This window comes from Manduca sexta, chromosome 2, assembly GCF_014839805.1.
Source record: "Manduca sexta isolate Smith_Timp_Sample1 chromosome 2, JHU_Msex_v1.0, whole genome shotgun sequence".
In the NCBI taxonomy this organism is placed as follows: domain Eukaryota; kingdom Metazoa; phylum Arthropoda; class Insecta; order Lepidoptera; family Sphingidae; genus Manduca; species Manduca sexta.
In genome coordinates this window covers 3141134-3160237 of record NC_051116.1, presented here as the reverse complement: position 1 = coordinate 3160237, position 19104 = coordinate 3141134, and positions in this window count along the sequence as shown.

Here is a 19104-nt window from a genome sequence, read left to right as displayed (position 1 = left end):
ACCCCTCGACAATCGCCACAATTATGCCGGCCTGTTGGAACCGGATATACACAGGCTGAACTCGGAGCGCGACACTTACGTGGGCCACTATGGCGGGTTTTAACACCTGTGTACAGTGGTCGCTATCCTGGATATAAAATATATCCTACCACCAACAAACAGATCACAAGATGGAACACACATTTCAAAATCCTGTTTACACCTATGCCTACATATATCCTACCATCAGCAATCAGATCACAAGATGGAACACACATTTCGAAATCCTGTTTAACCAGAGATAAATGAGTTTGTTTTAGTCCTATTTATAAAAGTCCTTACAAACAATTGCCCATCATTCAAATTCAAACGAAAAGTATGAAGTGTCGACTCATTTCAACCCCATTGACGTCGTACGGGGTAAGTCACCCCTAAAATTACTCCTTTGTCGTTTAAGTGGGAACGTCTCAAGGTCTGTAGACGGACTAATATCGAAACTGGGTCATATACAATTATGGTAGAGTTTGTAGATAGAGAAAGAATGTAGTTTTTTTTATCAAGTCTTTGGTATATTGTTAATGTTGTATCGGTGGCATAGATGTAACTTTTACTACGTACGTGCCGCTGTGCTGATTTAAGGTTCGAATCTCAGGTCGGCAAAAATGGTATAAGAATTTTTGAGCTTACCAGCATAGACTCTGAATTCCATAATGGACTTCAATTCCAATAAAAAGTAACTTTTGTGTATTTACAAATAAAAAAACTGACATAAAGTTTGAATTTTCAATTTGGGAACCGAACCTAGAACCTCGCAGTTTTTTCAGTTTCAAACCACTAAACCAATGAGATGTAAATTGAATTGTAGTTGCATTATCGAATTTCAAACTTATATCTTAGTTACTAAAGTACATAATTTTACAGTAGTTTAGTTTAAGGCGATACCTCAAGGTCCATTTTCATACATTTTGTTTCGGCTTTAATCTGGGTAACTAAACAAGTATTGGCAAGTAAAGAATTTAAATTCACGTCTAGTTAGTGATTAGTTCTCGCAGTTGAAAGAAAAATGTAAAAATAATTAATATCCATGATTATTAATTATTTTTACGTTTTTCTTCAACTGCGAGAATTAATCACTAACTAGACGTGAATTTAAATTCTTTACTTGCCAATACTTGTTTAGTTACCCAGATTAAAGCCGAAACAAAATGTATGAAAATGGACCTTGAGGTATCGCCTTAATTAAAACATTTTTTGTGGAATCTGTTTAGATTTCTACTACAATAATTGACACAACTTTAAAAAAAAAATTACTTCATAAAAACACTTCCATAAATTATTTAAACAACCCACAGTTAAGATATTCTTCAAATTATAATTTCATTACGAAGATTTCATATTTAAGTACGTACTAAATATTATGAAAGTTAAAAACTAGACTAATCGTTACGTAAATAAAGAATAATATAAAATATTCTTCAGAGAACTCATAATAACGACTCCCAAAAGAACTTTTTGTCAAATTAACAACAATTTTTCTTTGATGAGAGATTATAAATAACTGAACAACCTCTCTGTAACGAAACATTGCTTATACCGAACATAAAAGAATACTTTGGAATATCATTTTAAAATTTAATTAAAGTATTTATACAAATTAATTTTTAAAACTTTGCCTCGTTGATATAGTGAATATATAATTTATTTGAACTGCGAGATTGAGCATTCAATTCTCAGTTCTAACAAGTTAATGTCGTGTATTTTTTTTCTAAGTAAATGCACGTAAACCTCAGGCATACCAAAGGCGTAATAAGTCTATAAATGCATTTATACTGCAATGCAATGTTAATTCTTTTATGTAGACTAAAATCCTTTCAGGGCCCTTATTCTGTATGATAGTGTAAACGCGTAACGCGGCCGTGTCATGTTATCTTCGAGAAATGTGCGTGGAATGGTATTCTGTAAGCCAAATTTCTATAGTCCTAAACATGATGCGTTGTGTTACGTGCTTGTTACGCACTGTCAAAATAACGTGCGGGATAGAGAATAAGGCCCCAGCTCAAAATAGAAACTTCGTAATACCGAGACTTTTGTAACATCGAGCCTCCGCCTCGTATATTACGGCGATGATTTCCCATCTCTCTAGGGTACGAGGGTGGGGAGGAGCTGCACTTAAATAATTAACTAGAAATAAATAGCTCCAGATTAAAATTAGTCGCGCTCGCGGGACGCGACGATGGATAAAACGATTTTTTATTATTCGTGCGTAAACGGCGGCCATTTTGTTTTCCCTGTCATTTGTAATAGTGATTATGGGCCTTATAAATCAAAATACGAAGGGTCTTTTTCACAAATTTCGAGTAAATTTTAAATAAATTGTAAAATATATGTATTAAACAGCTAATGTAAATGGTACTCATTTATATGGGAGAACAGATTAAAGTGGGACTCTTCTAATTAGTCGGCCTTTCATTCATGTGACGACTAGCTATTATTCAGGAGGTATGGAACAGGCTCTTAACGTGATAATAATAATCAATTAGTCACCGTTATTTGCTAATGAAATGGTTCTTTATGTTAGTATGCTGATGCTACTTTGATTAAAATAAAAAGAAATATCACCGACTACAGAAACACTTCCATAAATATTTCACCAACCAACCAGTACGACTGTCAACAACCTATTGCCCCGGTCTGTTTTTATCTCAGAGTTTTATAGCAATAAGTGTCAAAAATACCCTCTCAAAAATGTTTTTATGCTAACATTTAATTCACAAATTAATTGTAAGGAAGCTAGTCAAATAGTGAGTAAAAAAAAATAGATCAAAGTTATATAATTTTCCGTTAGTCTTCGCGCAGACGCTCTTACCTTCTCACCGAGAAACACTAAACATGTAATTAGTTCAGCATCAGTCAGGATATTGGCGAAAGATGCAACGTCACTCTAAACATTGAATTATAACACTATACGTTACTAAACTCCATCTATCTAAGACATAATTACCCTCATAAATCATCGGAAGACAGCCAGAAAACTTCGACAAACAGCTGGTTGTAGTCGGTAGAAGACCACGTGGGCGAGCAACTACCCGTTAGTCTAAACAAATAAAAAATTACAGGACTTCCAATCACTACTGCCCTGAGGAAAGAAGAAGACATGGACAGCGTCAAGAGATTTCAATATGTACTCGACCTTCAGTGATGAAGAATATGATAAAGAAGAAGACCCTTCATAAAACCTGATAAAATATAAAATTTAGAATCTATAATTCTATGAGTATAAATTATCTTTAAATTTGAAATTTATAAGTTATTCTATTTATATAAATCTATTATTATAATATACACCTCTGACTTTTCTAAAAATGATGTGTGTATTCTTTGTGAATTATCGCTTGCTTTAACGGTGAAGGAAAACATCGTGAGGAAACCTGCATACCTGAGAAATTCTCTATTAGGAATTTTCGAGGGCGAGTGAAGTCTACCAATCCGCACTAGGCCAGCGTGGTGGACTAAGGCCTATCCCCTCTCAGTAGTAGAGGAGGCCCAACAGTGGGACAGTATATAATACAAGGCTGATATTATTATTATCTTATTTATTATTATAATTAGTTGGCATTATATATGTTTATTCTATTATTGTTAATATAATTTTATTTTAATGTATTTTGTGCATATGGAACTAGCCTGTAAGAAATTGTCGCCCTTAGGTATAAGTCACATTGATTGTTTCCGTTTAAAAATTGTATTGGTGTAAACAATTGTTGACTAGTCAAATAAATAAATAAATCCTAGTAACTCCGCCCATATCAAACATACTTCTATGCAGAACAAATATAAAACAGTAAAATTCGAAACGAGACCTACCTTTAGCATCACGCTATTGATGCAAATAAACAGACAGAGAGCTACGCTGTCAGTCATTGTCAAGTACTGGATGCGATACAACACTAAAGCGACATAGTTTCTGAGTCTAACAGAAGGATAGCTGCGCGCTTGTAGTATCGAAAGAAGTAATGTTGTATTTTGATTTTACTTATCGTCGCTGTCATATCAAATGTCGTATGTTCGGCATTTTTCTTTTTTTATCTTTATTTAGGGAGCTGGATTAAAGTTTGGTTTTAATAAAAATAAATAATGCAAGCGGTCATGTGTTTACAAATTTCTATGTACTTGTTATAATCTATTTTTAAGGTATTATAGTTGAATAGACACAGTAAAATTATGCAGTTTCCGAAAAAAAAACTTTTTACATAGTAGAAAATAAAAATCGTTTTCTGTATTTACTGAAAACGTATATTTAAACATACAATATTTTGATTAGACAACAACGTTAGATTAGATTAAATAGTTAAAATTAAAAGATAGGAAGAGACTGATGACAGAAAGAATAATGGGGTATCTGATAGTATGAAATTGTTACAAGTGGCTTTCCAAGGTATTTTTTTATATACGACAAAATTAATTCACTGCAATTAATCCGAATATTACAAGTCTAAAAATATATTCAGAATAACACACATGCATATTGTCTGCCACGGCGTAATTGTAAGTTTACACCGTATGAGTGTGACTATCACGCAGAAGTCCTGGGTTTGAATCCCGGGTCGGGCAAAAAATAATTGTGACTGGGTTTTTCCATCTTAAAAATTACTCAGTTACAGCTCGGAGTCAGGAAGTTTGTTGTGATGCCCCCGTGCCTCGGAAAGCACGTAAAGCCGTTGGTCCTGGGCCTGATCTCTCTCCGGTCATGTCGGATCGCCGACTCACCGAACTATGAGAGTGAAGGAACAGAGAGTGCACTTATGTATTGCGCACACACTTGTGCACTATAATATATCCTGCGTGGCTAATCTCTGTCAAGATTGGCCGCCGTGGCCGAAATTTGGCTAGAAAGACATCAATCAGAATAAATACTACACTAAAGGTACTTCCTTGAATCCATATAAAAGTGCGGAGTCTGTACTGCAAATACATTGTGGCGCAAGAGGTGCGCGGTAAAAGGTTTCCAGTGTTCGCTGGTTATTGGCATGATAGATGTCGATGCATTTCCCCACTCCCCCCCCCACTTGGTTTATAAAACTCTACAAACAAGTTCGTTCCTTAATGTTGTTGCGAAATAGGTCAATTGTAAAGAAAATAAGTCAATGTAAGTAAGAGTAAAACAAATGATAGTATAACTCACTACTGACTACGGTCAAGTAAGATGTTACTTAAGGCAACGCACAAACGTGTATTCGTAATTGTCAATTTTGAGATAGAGGTTTATAGAAGAAGGAGGAGACCTTTACTCAGACAGGATCCACATCTCAAGAAATTAAGCAACTATATTAATACTAAATTAATAAGTTAAAATTACTAACACGACTCACAAACATTTGAATAAAAATAATTTGATGTGGAAATGAAAGACTTAATAAAAATGAAAAATACACAATTTCCTCGACTGCCTCGGTGGCGTAGTTGTATTGCATGCCCGGTACAATAGCGCTCTGAGGTCCTGGGTTCGAATCCCGGGTCGGGCAAAGTGATATTTGGGTTTTTTCTGCTCAGTATTAGCCCAGAGTCTGGAATTTGTGCCTGATATGACGATAGGCTCGCCCCCTACCACATCATGGGACAGAACATACTAGGCGAAAAGTGGGTGCCCTAGTTGCGCCTCTGCATACCCCTTCGGAGATAAATGCGTGATGTTATGTATGTATGTAACAATTTTTTTCCAAGAAACACTACAATTCTAAACAACCAATAGTTGCTGCGGTTACTGAACCTCTCAGTTTCAAAGTATTTTTTTAGGATTCGGCAAGGTGATTCCTCTCCACTTTATAGTCAGTATAGAGGCGATAGATAAAAGAATGACTGACGAGAGATGATTACCCCTGTAATGCCGACCTATACAAAATTAAATATAGATAGGCTGATCTTTGAACACGACACTTGGGGCTACTATGGCGGGTACACTTCTTGTACAGTAATCACTTACTGGCGGATTCGATATCCTTCTATTAATAAAACCAGAGTAGTATTTCTTAGCAATGAGTTAATAGTGTCTTCGCGGAACCTAAGATTTTCTTTTGTTTTTCAATGAAATGAAATGATTTATTTGAATCTGTAAAATGTTATACATTATTTAGATTCCGTCAATATTAACTCTACCACCAGTTCGGAAAGCAGTTTTCACCAGAGAAGAACGGGCAAGAAACTCTGGTGTTGCTCTTTTCAATCAGTTTAGGGTAAAGACTACAGGACTACAGACAATGATAAATGACCACAGGCTTTGTAATAAGGTTTACAATTGACATCAAAATTCTCTAACACCCTTATTAATTCGGATATCATTGACATATATTCGATACCACCTTTCAGTTAATAATGATACAGCCCCGTATCATATACCTTCTCACTGTTGGGCACGGGCCTCCTCAACTACTGAGAGAGTTAGGCCTTATTCCACCACGCTGGCCTAGTGCGGATTTCACATACCTTCGAAATTTTTGTGAAGATATCTCATGCTATCTTCATTCATATTAATACACGCGTAACTTTGAAAAGTCAGAGGAGTGTTTTTAATTTAAAGCTGTGCACCTCCATTGATTCCCCAAACTAGGCCACCGTGCACTCTCCAGTTACGTAAATTGATAATAAAGTTAATTTCAAGTAAACATTGCATTTGATAATAGCGAAGGTAATTGAAAACGACGCTATCGCAAGTTGTTATCGGTAGCAGCGACTAATCGCGCCGCTCTTCGCTGATTGTTCTTAGAACTCACGGTAATGGCGACGGTTTAAGTCAATAGATGTAGCGGAGTAGATTTGGATAGCCACCACTGTACACAAGATTTTAAAATGCCATAGTGGCGCAGGTAAGTCTGTCGCTACCGCTCTGCTATGGAGGGAAGTGGACAGTTAATCTTTCCAAATTTTCAATATCTATTTTTAAAGACGATAAGTGCTCTTTAAGACTATCGAACTTCACCTTTCGGTGTTGTAGTTCCACTGCTGGGCGGAATACCCTTCTAGTAAATGAATGATAAAGACAACTTAGCTAGCAAAAATTAAAGTTACTCCTATAGTACCCCTCGCCCCTAAAAATGTAAAAGGCATCTTGCATGTAGGAATGTTGAATTTCTCATACCTAAACGCCAATAACAAAGGCTCCATATAACCTAAATCCCTTCCCTTTTGTAACTTATGTAAAATCTAATTAGCATTGGAAATATTTTCAGACCGCATTTAAACATATTTAGTACTAGTGGCGAAGGGTGAAATATTTCAAAAGATAACCCAAAACAAAAATGCCTAACAATTTGCGGCAAATTTAACAGCAACTAAAAACTAAGACAAACGATATTAAACCTAAAAGGGAAGCCGTTAGAAATCGAATTAGACGCTTCGCCAATGTGTAGTACGTATATCGTAAGTAGAAACCCTAATTGACTTAATCTTAATTTTTTTACGACACAAGTTCCATATTCCATACGACATATTTAAAACCAGCACTTTTTCTATGTTTTTTTTAACCTCGTTAAAACATTTAAATTTAACTATTTTTCGGATTTTATCGCGGTTTTGTCGATTTTATCTAGTTAAAACATTTTCGAAAAAAAAATCGCTAAAGTTAATTAGCCTTCCAATCATCGATATATTATATCGAACTCTCCTTCGTAAAATATCACCCTTTGCGACTACTATCCGCTACCTCTCCTCCCTCGGCCCTCTCGTCCAGTCCAAATGCCATTAAAACGCCATTACGGCCCGATCGCACGTGACCACACGAGATTGCGCCAAACACTTGTCATTTATTCAACTTCCGCGAAACCGACTGTAGGAAATGGTAGAACTGCAGTTTTGACGATAATATTACTAAACCAAAAGAGGGAAAGCAAGCAGCGATAGCCTAGTTGGGTGTGGAACGGACTGCCGAGACGAATGTCGGCAGGTTCAAATCCCAAGGGCACACACCTCTGACTTTTCTAAAAAGTTATGTGTGTATTCTTTGTGAATTATCGCTTGCTTTAACGGTGAAGGAAAAACATCATGAAGAAACCTACATACCTGAGAAGTTCTCTATAGGAATTTCGAGGGTGTGTGAAGTCTACCAATCATCAATAGGCCAGCGTGGTTGACTAAGGCCAAATCCCTCTCAGTAGTAGAGGAGGTCCGTGCCCAACAGTGGGACAGTATTAAAAGAGGGTACCCTGGTTTGGAGGGCCTCGCTATATGCGTTCCCTACCGAACAGGTCGACATAGTTGTTGGGCCCTACCCAGGTGCACTTTTCCCAGAAAAGGTAACTCACCAATATTTTAATATTCTTAACTAACGTTCTTGCAAAACATTTTTTTAAGTAACCACCACAATGGTCACTTAATTAAACAAGGGTTTACGGATAAATTTAAAACATCTGGTTTATCAGGTATTTGATAGATTTCCATTGAAATTATTTCTCTTTTGAATTATCTATGGAAAATGTTTTTACATTTAATATCACATCGATATAAAATATTGAAGTGGTTTGTGATTTTTACAAAAAATATATATGTTTTATCTTTCATTTCGAAAACTTTTACACGCGTTCTAAAATATTCTGAGTATTTGTTTATCACTTAATATATAAAACGGTCGAAGCATTTTTGAACTCTATTAGCCAGAAGAGGACATCTCTACATCCATGATTCCATCTATATGACAATTACAGTATAATGATTTCTTATGTTTACGCAAGAAAACACTGGAATAAAACTATTTTTATTACTGTAACTTTTCGGTCAACCAACACCTCAATCCTCCCCGTGACCATGAAGGCTGCAGTGTACGAAATATCGGGACATAATTATAATATAAAAAACCGCAATAAAATCCCTAAAATAGCTAACCTAACCTAACCTAACAAATTATCCAAAAATATAATACAAAAAACTATATCCTTATCCCCAATCCTTCCCTACCACGCGTATTTGCGGCGTTTTAGCTAGAAGTAGCCGAGTGCACCTTTTACTATTTCTTTGAACCTTATTCATGCTCGTTTTGCACCTGCACGCTTGTAAGGAACGTTTCCATTGATGCTAAGATCCTTAGACGAAATTAAATAAGGACTTTAAAAATAAGAAATTAATGGTAATTGCAAAACTCCGAATATATATTTTGATCAATGAAATGAAATGAAATTGATTGTGAGTACGCTTATGTAAATATTGATATAGTAACAACCGTTTGTAAAAGATGTGCAGGAATTTGTTATCCTAAAATAAATTAATAAATAATTGATTTTAACTAGCAAAGGGCCGTTCACGTATTACTTTATGCAAAAATCATCAAAAATCTTCAAAATTTTCGTTACGTAATACTTGAACGGCCCCTAAAATGTTATTAATTATATTGATTCCGACAATAATAACTCTACCATCAGTTCGGAAAGCAGTTCTCACTAGAAAATAACGGATAAGTTAGAATGTTGCTCTTTTCAAAAACAGTGCGACTTACTCCTCTTATAATTTAGTAAAAATAGCTAGCTCCTCGTGGCAATCCATTATCTCTGCCTACTCTTATGGCAAAGAGCCGTGATACTATATTCTAATTCTAACATTTAAGCATAAATCGATTTCACTAATCTCGACCTACGACGTCAGAGATATCTAAAACCAATTCGACTTAGTTCTGAGGTCATTAGAAACCGTGGGACATAGGAACCGCACCGCAGCGAAGGCTTCACGCTCGCTGAACTGTTTTAACGAACGCGATACAACTGTAAGGGTTTCTTCATTGGTAGACTGAGTGTCCAGGAGAAACATTATATTTAGGTAGAAGAAGGTTAGTATTGATTTCGGTTTCTTCAATAATTAGGCCAGCTTAGAACCAATTAAATTCCAGCCATGAAGCGACTTACCGACGTTTTCAATAATAATAATATCAGCCCTGTATTATATACTATCTCACTGCTGGGCACATTCCCAGCACTACTCATACACACTACTACTGAGAGGGATTAGGCATTAGTCCCCCACGCTAGACTAGTGCGGATTGGTAGACTTCATACACACTCGAAAATTCTTATAGAGAATTCCTCAGGTATGCAGGTTTCCTCACGATGTTTCCCTTCACCGTTACAGCCAGTGATAATTCACAAAGAATACACACATAATTTTTTTAGAAAAGTCAGAGGTGTGTGCCCTTGGGATTTGAACCTGCGGACATTCGTCTCGGCAGTCCTTTCCACAACCAGCGAGGCTATCGTCGCATTAACATTTTCAATGAACAAACCCAGTCCTTTTTTTCAGTCTATCGCAATAATGGAACAATTCAAATCAGTTTTGCTGGTGGTAGGATATATTTTATATCCGCCCGGATAACGACTATCCTACACAAGGTGTTAAAACCCGCCATAGTACCCCACGTAAGAGTGCCGCGTACCGGGATCAGCCTGTGTATACCTGGCGCCAACAGGCCAGCATAATTGTGTCGACTGTCTAGGGGTAATCATCTCTTGGCATTCGACATTCATTTGGACCCCCAACCTACTTACCATCAGGTGCACGTCACTTTACAGTGATCGTTAAAAATAAATTGCACAATGCAAGAATGTACATTTTATAACACAAAATATGCTGCCTTTAGATTAATAAAGCTATACAGTTTACGTATTTTAATAAGCATGAATATAAAAGTAGTAAAGAATATGAAACATTAAATGATAGGCCTATTTTCATACTCTACATTCCGTCTAGTTCAATTATTCCACAATCAAGCGAAGCAGCCGTCGCCGCTTGATCGCAGGGATCAAGGTATTAATATTCCAAAGCCGCCTCACGATACAATTACCATATAAATTAATACCTTAAAATGAAAATTTATTTGCGACTAACCCCACCCTACTCTACAGAAACATAACATTTTCTAAACTGCACTTACCCTGAAATATTAACGTTTTTCCTCCATACCGCATATTTCTAACAAAATATTTTTCCATAAAAGTTTAGTATTCATTAAAGAACGCGACGGAAATGTTAACGATGTTTTTAATCATATCAAATCAGCGCTACGACGTAGACGGTGCTACGGCGTAGTGCCACGAGCTACGAGGGCACCGGCTACGAGGCCACGTTGCACCGACCGCAGGGCTGTCAAAACTTGGACCGGAAAATTAACCCATTTTATTCCGGTTGTCCCGGTTTTAATTTTGATTCAGAAACTTAAACTAGAACTGTTGGAAGTTTACGGTTTGAAATTGTGCGCTACTTTACTACGGTCTTGAAAACGTTGTGCACATTTTAATTTGTAAGCTTTCGTGTTTGATTCATAGTTATTGTATTTTTTCTTCGGGTAGTTTTTCTTATAATCGATATTTCAATTATGGATTTCAGAAATATTTCTTGTATTGATTTATGACTAAGATATTTAGATTAAAATTATAACCTATAATTCTCATTCCTTATAGTAATTGCCATGTAACTGCTTTGGGGTCTCTATTATAATGGACCCATGGATGTTAAAGGATACTATTGTCCTTAAAAAGATAGTATCTGCTTATGTTAGACAACTTAAAATAATGTCTAAGATGTCTTATTCATTTGTTTTGAAGCAACTACTAATGGTAGATTAAATTAAAAATTTGGGTATATTTTTAAACGAAAACAATCACTACACAAAAACTCAATAATTCATTTCGAAAAATCACACATAATCACCCAGGTAAACATTTTATAGTACCACTAAAAAAATATAAAAAATTTAAATATTAATTTTATTATTTACCACCGGACTGCCGATGACGTCTCAGCCCTACCGGGGAGTAAAAATGGGAGAATTTAATATGTAAATTGCGACGTGTAGCGAACACGTCACTATGCGTCACCCTCACAGCGTCACCGATAGTACACAACAAACAAAACCAAAATATATTTTATTAATCTCGTGGAAATGTTGAAACGGCACAAATGGATATTGTTTTTAGCGACATCTAGCGGGACACTTGTGTGTTTGATGTTCATAATGGAATCGAAATGAAAAGATGTGAATATGTTTTGAATATTAAAAATATTTGATGTGTGAAAAATTCACGAGCTTTGCTTGGAAATATTTCGTTCTGGCTTACGTGCAATACCATTTTAAGTTGACCTTCCAAATGCATGACAGTAACAATATTTAAAATCATCGCCTATGTACATGTCCCTGTATAATGGTTTTAAGAATAACATTAATTAATTTCCAATGAAGAGTGCTATCAAAACCAGAAGGCCTACGCCGCGCCGTCTGTCTACCTAATCGATATTTAAAGTGCTCAGAATAATGAAAACAATAATAGATAATAAGCAAAGAGTTCTAAGATTATATAGAGTGGACATTGGAAAGACTGTCATACAAAAATTTGCAATTTTGTGATGGTTACTAAATTTACCGTGAAATTACTTCATATAATTTCCATATCATGATTTGCACGTTTTTAATGTGAATATTAGCATATTATTTTCTGTAAATATATTATTTTTGTATTAATATCTAAGGACGCTGTGACATGTCATACGGACATTTCAAATAAGACAGTGACTTATTACCAAATGGTAATAACTTTAGGCGAATGTGGATGGAAGAGCCGGTAGGGGTCGACCGCACCGAACCTTCGAATGTCAGATATCTGACATTCTCAGTAAAGGCCAGGTCAAAAGTACCCGGAACCGGAGGGAATGCATGAAAGGATTCATGAAAGTTGAGGAAGCTCGAGAAGTATGTCAGGACCGTGCAAAGTGGCAATCTATAGTCTCTGCCTACCCCTATGGGATAAAGGCGTGATACTATGTATGTATGTATGTAATAACTTTTGGAGCAAAAATTTTGCCCTGATGTCCAGTCTATAACTAACTATATAGTTTAATGTTTTTGGTAATAATGTATCTTAAAAATTATCAACAAAAAGTTTTTTTTATACTTCCACGTCAAAGTGACCTCACAGCACCTGATGGTAAGTGGGGACCAATAGAATGTTGACTGACGAGAGATGATTACCCCTCGACAGTCGACACAATGCCGGCCCGTTGGAACCAGTCGGTTGGAGACGCGTGTTTTTAAGATAATTACAAAGATCTCAATAAACTAATTAAATTAAATCACATTCTGAACAAGCATCTACAAAAATTAGAACTATCAAATCAAGAAATGCTTTTCACGTGAAATCCAGCGAGTTTGAACTCTCGGTCAAGGAATATTCAATTATATAACAACTCGGACGGAATAGCGGGTGTTCACTCGAAATTCTTCTGGATTGAAGTTTATTGTGCTATTTAAAGCCAGTCAATAGAGAATTCACTTACACCCCTACTATTGTTGCTTCTTATGCCGGGTCACATTGACACTACAGTAAATAAATTAAACCACAATCTCGCCTTAACTCTAGTAGCATTTTCCTAAAAATCATCCATGAATAACAAATATTTTAATAAAACTTTTTATTTTAATAAAAATCGCTTCAGTTCCTAACAATCTATACATATTATAAAACAAAGCCACCTTTTCTGTTTGTCTGTATGTTATCGATTTTCACAAAATCTACTGAACGGATTGTTATGAAATTTGGTATGGAGATAGTTTAAGATTCTGGGAAGGCTTTCTATCCTGGCAAAATATTTAGCGGAACTTTTATCACAAACGCGGGCAAAGCTAGTATGTTATAATTTGTTTCATGCTGCGAGTTTTCGTAGTACTCTCTCTTGTCAGTCGAAATTAAAAACACATTCTGTTACTACAAATATAGCAATTTTATTTAGACCGAGTAAGGACGTTTCCGTTGAAACAACTCCAAGACGTGCTAAAATCGAGTCGGATGATAAAAAATGTATTTTAGCTTCCCTTTATTGATCTAGTGGCAGCCTCTTTGTAAACCGTTTGGAATTCGATGCTTAAATTAGTCATTGAACTATGAGATTCCATTGAGAAAATATACATGAGTTGCCAAGGATGGCCTTGTGTTCGATATGGCGATAAATCCATTTATTATCACAATAATAACATGTGTGAGAAGGAAATATGTAAATGAAAAGTTTATACGTGCAACATGTAAATGAAAAGTTTATACGTAAAATTCTATTGAAGTTTTATAATTATTTCTACAAATAAGCATAACTTATTATATTAAAAAGTAGTAAATTATCAACACACATAATAATATAGCCTTTATTATTTCTTTAAGCAAAAACATAGTTCTATATATAATACATTTTACATCTAGTTACGTAACATGATTGATGATAACGTGTTAACTAAGGCTCTTTCCTTATTGCGTTTGTTATTGGCAGAAGGTTCTTATGAAAGAAAAAATTCTAAAAATTGCGCGGAAAATTTAAGAAAACTTAACGAAAACATTAATTTTATATAACTTTCAATTGTTTGCAATAACTGTCAGCGATTGACAGAATGCTGCAAATTCATAATTAAGACGGGACAACGTCTGTCGGGTCAACTAGTATTTTGTATAAACTAATAACTATCAGTAATGCATAAAAAATGAAACAGCCCCTGTGCCAGGCAGTGAAGGGATCATTCTAGTAAGCTTCAGTAATAAGGCTTGGCTGCACTCCAGGCTGCTCCTAAGTCCTGTTAACTTACTGCCTGTAATACACGACTTGTGATTACACGATAGAGACGGAAGTGGAAACTGATAGATGAATTATTTCATTCAAAACTCTTGTTATGAGGTTTGAAAAGCTTTAATTAATAAAAAAAAATTACGTTTGCAAATTGCAATGATAGGTCTACCAACTTCCACTAGGCCAGCGTGGTGGACTAAGGCCTATACGCTCACCAAGAAAATTTTCACGCATGCTATCTAATAAAAATTTACAATCATTATGATAAACTATGTGTTGCTCGCGGCTTCGCTCGCGTAAAGTCTTTCCGGCTTCATAACCCTAAATCCACATAACGATCCACAGCGCCATCTTTACGACACCAACGCCATCTACTCACAAAAATACCAACTACCACGGTCTATCAAACGCTCAGTGTTTTATAGCAAAAAATATCACAAATACCCTCGCAAAAATACTTTTATACTAACAATATATTATCGTAAATATTACAATCACTCTTCAAAAATAATATTGGTAGGATAAGCTGATATAGCCATCAACTTCTCACTCTCAATTAATGCTCCTAATTACACATACGATATCCTAACCGTGTTCGACGTCCAAGAACTTAGTGTTGCCAACTAATAATAATTCCACAGATTTGTCTAAATTTGTAAAAGGTACGGAGCAATCGGATTTATTCTATTTTATTGAAATGTGGAGATTACGTTGTCTTAGACTGGTTTTATAATCAAACGAAAATATCGCAAAATAAGATATTTTTACTTTATAGTCTAGTTATACTTAGCCGTTTATTCAAAAGAATAATCACGACTACCCTATTGAAATAATTTTATCTCCATTTACAAACTGTCTATTAAACTCAAAACAATCTAAAAATTTCTAAAAATTATACCAATATTGTATGTTGAATAAAAACATTTAAAAATACCGAAAGTTGGACAAAATAATTAGTTACTATTGCATCATTAAAAATTAGGGTCTGGGACATTAATTAAACCTTAGATTAAATTACAATAACAACAATAAAGGATCCATAACAACGGTTCCTTACGGCTTACTTTTATAAACGGAATCAACTACTATTTAAAAGAAAGAAGAAAGAAAGGCTTATTGTCAGATCTGTTGCATGCAATACATTATACAAGTAGGTATGATTAAACCTGTTTAATTAGTGTAACTTTACACGCCTTTGATAACTCATTATAAAGATGAAGACTTTAATAGATTTGCCACTAAAAATCTCAGTAAACCAGAAAGTCTTGGGATTCTATCTCAATCCGTGACAACGCCTAACCAAGTTGCACGTTGTCGGGTATTAAATTCTAGAGCATGCATCTGTTATTGCCAATATGCAAGTAATTGTCAGTATTAAGACGCAGCGATATTGCAGACAATTGGCACGATTCTACTGAATTGATACGCTTTTGGTAGATGCATATTCTCTAGGGGTAGGTAGGTAGACGTTGGCTTATAATAGGTCTCTGATTAGGGTGTAGACATTTTTATAAAACTAAATTAAAAATAAGATTTATTGTTATTACAATGCGACGACTTAAAATCTATATATATAAAAATGAATCCATATTTCCCTTGGTCACGCACTCACGCGTGAACGGCTGGACCGATTTCACTATCTTTTTTTTTGTTGTTCTTATGAAAGAAAGAATTCAAAAAATTGCGCCGAAAATTAGAAAAATTTAAGAAAACTTAACGAAAATACTAATTTTATATAACTGTCAATTGTTTGAAATAACTGTCAGCGATTGACAGAATGCGCGATGCAAATTCACAGTTAACACAGGACAACGTCTGTCGGGTCGACTAGTCTTTTGATAAAAACTTGTGGCCTGAGATTTAAATAGTGATAAGCTCAACCAATATCAGTCGTAGAAAAGATATGTTTTAGAGCATATCTCACAACTTATCGAGCAAATGCCACTCGCTCACTGTGCTCTAGGATGATTCGCGAGGCTATTGAAATTAACATACATCCGGATTTCAAATGAGAAAATGGTTAGAAGCCTGCACAAGCCAGGAATCCTATTCTACATTCAATGAAATCGGAATCCAAAAGACCGGCTGCCGGGTTTCAAGACACTGTGCTTATTCTGCGTAGATGGAACCATCAAAAGCTAAAAAATATAAACGTATAATTTTAAAATGTATGTAGATATTGTAACTTTGACTTTTCGGATGAACAATACCTCAGCCCCCCCGTGATCATGAAGGCTGCAGTCTTCGAAACTTCGGGAGAAAACTAAAATATAAAAAACAACAAAAAAATCAGTAAAATAGTTTTATTTCTAACATTAAACTTAAGAAATCATTAATCGCATAAACGTAAGAACTCATTTCTAATTACAATAAGTGTTTCTTGAGTCGGTCATCTGATGATTTAAGTACGCGGCCTTTTATTTGCATCTAGCGTTATGGACTCATCGGCGAGCACTCCAGATTAATACCCAAATGGATGATGTCCCGACAGAGCATTGTTGTACGCGCTTATTGTTGTAAATATCTTTTTTATTTTACAAAGAGATAGAGAGACTTGATGTGGTACGCATAATCGTTGATGTCTCATTCTCTCCAGTACTGGATTTTTAATGTATAAGTCGGCCCTAGCCAGGCTTACATACGTAGGGTCATGTTAAAAAACGGTGTGGTACCTTGTTAACAGGTCAAATGCAATTTATATTATACCTTTTATTGATACCATATATATATTTTTTAAACGACCTCATCGACGTGTTGTATTACGGTACGACTACAGTGTTAAAGTCTCAGATTCGATCCCGAGTCAGGCAGTGATATTAATTTTTTTTACCCAATATCAGCGTAGAGTCCCGAATTTGTGCCCAATATATCGACAAGCTTTCCCCCTATTATATTATTATGGAACACATACAGCTGAAAGTGGGTGCACTAACTACACTTCAGCCTATCCCTTCGAATACAAAAGGAATGAATGTGTGTATTTTCTTTCCATCTATTTTTTTAAATACATAATATCACCTTCATCCCATAGGGTTAGATAAACAATGATGCCAATTTGCTTGATTCTAGCTCACTTCTCTAGATTCTTCTATTTTCATTAATCGTCTGCTAGATTACCACCAGTTCAATGTAGTTTAACCTGCTGGTGGTAGGATATTTTATATCCGCCCGAATAGCGACTATCATACGAAAGGTGTTAAAACCCACCATATTAGCCCATGTAAGTATGTCTTGTTCTGGGGTCAGCAGGTATATCCGGTTCCAGCAGGTCGGCATAATTGTCTCGACTGTCGAGAGGTAACCATCTCTCGTCAATCATTTTATTGGACCCTACTCCACTTACCATCAGGTGTAGTGAGGTTACCTTGCGTTGCACGTACAAAAAACACCCTTTATTCAGAATGTCAGGTATCTGTATGCAGTTTGATGGACTCAACCCCTACCGGCTCTTCCAGTATCACTCCAGCTTGATATATCCACGTTAAATCTAAAGAAGAGTTGCTCATCGTCGTTTGTCCATTTTTAAACAATTCAAATGAAGACAATCCGGACGCGACGTCGCTAACAAATAGATATCCTTTTTGTTGCAGTGATTATGTACATAGCAACCTTGTTTTGAAGAGTTTTAAGTACACACACTCATGCTTCGTATTTTCGAGGGGGTAGACAGAGACGCGACTAATATACCCACTTTTATTTATGCCGTAAAGATGAAATTTACGTTTTTCTCAAAGCAAATCACTGGGTCACAGAGTAGGCTTTGTGTTAATCCAGGACAGCTTCTATCCGTGTGCCAATTTTTTATAAAGGGCACGCTAAAGTGACCCCGCTGCACCTGATGGTAAGTGGAGTGGGGTCCAGTAGAATGTCGACTGACGAGAGATGATTACCCCTCGATACTCGAGACAATTATGCCGGCCTATTGGAACCGGATATATACAGGCTCATCCCGGAACGCGATACTTACATGGCGGGTTTAACACCTTGTACGGTGGTCGCTATCCGGACGGATATAAAATATATCCTACTACCAGCAAATACATTCATCCAAATACACCCAGACGTTTCCGCGTTTACTTATAGTATACAAACATTTACACAAACATTCTCTTTTATGATAATAAGATTTGCAACTGGTTACTAGTTGTAGGTTATTTAATAACCGCTCCATGGACACGGCGGCGACTTTTCATCACAAACTTAACGTGCCCATTGTAAATGTGCATCGCCAGTTAGTTCTGTCTCTTCGTTTTAGCTACAAACTAGTCATTATTACAAATAGAACACCGTGTTTTGGGTTCCGTTAGACAACGCAATGAGAATTTGTCGGAGCGGTAATATTAGACAGAATTACACTTAATAATATATTAGCGCTGTATTATATACTGTCTCACTAACACGGGCCTCCTCTACTACTGATTGCGATTAGTCCATCAGGCTGGTATAGTGGGGATTGGTAGACTTCTCCCACTCAAAATTCCTGTAGGGAACTTCTTAGATAACTAGGTTTCCTCATGATGTCTTCCTTCACCGTTAAAAGTAAAGATAATTCAC